The sequence below is a fragment of the Parasteatoda tepidariorum genome, chromosome 1 (genome assembly GCF_043381705.1).
Source record: "Parasteatoda tepidariorum isolate YZ-2023 chromosome 1, CAS_Ptep_4.0, whole genome shotgun sequence".
In the NCBI taxonomy this organism is placed as follows: Eukaryota; Metazoa; Arthropoda; class Arachnida; order Araneae; family Theridiidae; genus Parasteatoda; species Parasteatoda tepidariorum.
This window is the reverse complement of record NC_092204.1, coordinates 13,222,275-13,223,561: the sequence shown is the minus strand read 5'-3', so window position 1 is coordinate 13,223,561 and position 1,287 is coordinate 13,222,275. Positions and strand designations below refer to the sequence as shown.

General features: G+C 30.2%; 1 protein-coding gene across 1 annotated transcript in view; it reads right to left on the bottom strand.

The window, feature by feature from the left end:
* The window catches only part of LOC107447296 (probable G-protein coupled receptor No18), a 67,005-nt gene extending 66,592 nt beyond the window's left edge, over positions 1–413 (bottom strand). Inside the window, exon 1 of the mRNA XM_016062169.3 lies at positions 350–413. The gene's annotated coding sequence lies outside the window, so the exon portion shown is untranslated. The remainder of the gene's footprint in view (positions 1–349) is intronic.
* Between the last annotated feature and the right edge of the window lie 874 nt (positions 414–1,287).

Below are 1,287 nucleotides of genomic sequence, written 5' to 3'. Positions count from 1 at the left end.
GGGAGACAATTGAAATCGGGTCGGCTGTTCAACGACGGTTATAAAATAAAATAAAATTACCGTAAAAAAATTAACCTTTTCTCTTCTAAATTTTGCTGAAGTTCGTAACGGTTACGGGAACTAGTTTTTTTTTCTCGAAGAAGCTGACCAAGCAGATTTACGGTCGATTTTACGTGAATTTCTCAGTGTATGGAAATAAATGATACTACTGCTTCGTATAAAAGCAACATTAAACATTTCTTTTTCCAAAATATCGGAAAATCGGAAATTTTACCCTTGATTTTCAATTAATACGCTTGCTGCAGTAAGTAAAAACAAGCATGCTAATAATAGAGTTTATTCAACTTACCATAATCGATTTAGTTCATTTCATGATTTATCAAGCCACGATACTTTCAAGGGGAATCTGAAAAGAAAAGATATTAAAACTTTTAAAATTTGGTAAAGTTACAAGGGCCTCACCGTCTGAACAATTTTAAAAACTTGTAGAAAAAGTCAGATGAAACAGGTTGTTTAAGCTAATACTTACCAGCTAAAAACATTTGTAATTTAAATAAATGTGTTAAAACTTATCAATAGATTTTTAAAAAGTGTAGTGAGATTGAAACTTTTAAAATTCCAACGACTTTACGAAGAATTTGTCAGTATTTCATAATTTTTTCCAGACTGTGGCCACCCTTGGGGTAAATCAAAACTGAGGAAATTTGAAATAGAACAGCAATGCAAGTAAGACAATTTCAAAATATGTCAGTTAGGGAAAGTGGGGTAAAGCCGGTGTGAAACTAAGATTTAAAGGCTTGTTCGGGCTCAACTGTGGGACCCAGATAATACTCAATGTTATATCTTCCCGAATTAGGTTCGCCTGCTTTTCCCCCCTTTTTTTCTTTTTGTTAAATATAATATAGTTTTTCAATTCATTTATGAAACACTCTGGAATTTCTGGTTAATTCTTATAAATACATTTTAAGATATAGAAAAGAAAAATTGCGAATTTTATGTAAACATCGGTATTTTTGCGCAGAAGCATGCTTTACACAACACTGAACATTGATATTTCCTCTACAAACAGCAAAACCAAAAATTTGTTAAAATGAATTGCTGATGGGAGAATATGATGGTGAGATAAAAAAAAATAAAATGAAGAAAATAAATAAATTTTATTTACTGAGCATGAACTACAAGTATATAGAATTCATAAAATAAGCTCAAAATGTAGAGAGAGAGAGCAAGGAAAAAATTACAGAATAATGAAAAGAGAAAAAAATTATTAAAATAAAATAACATGAA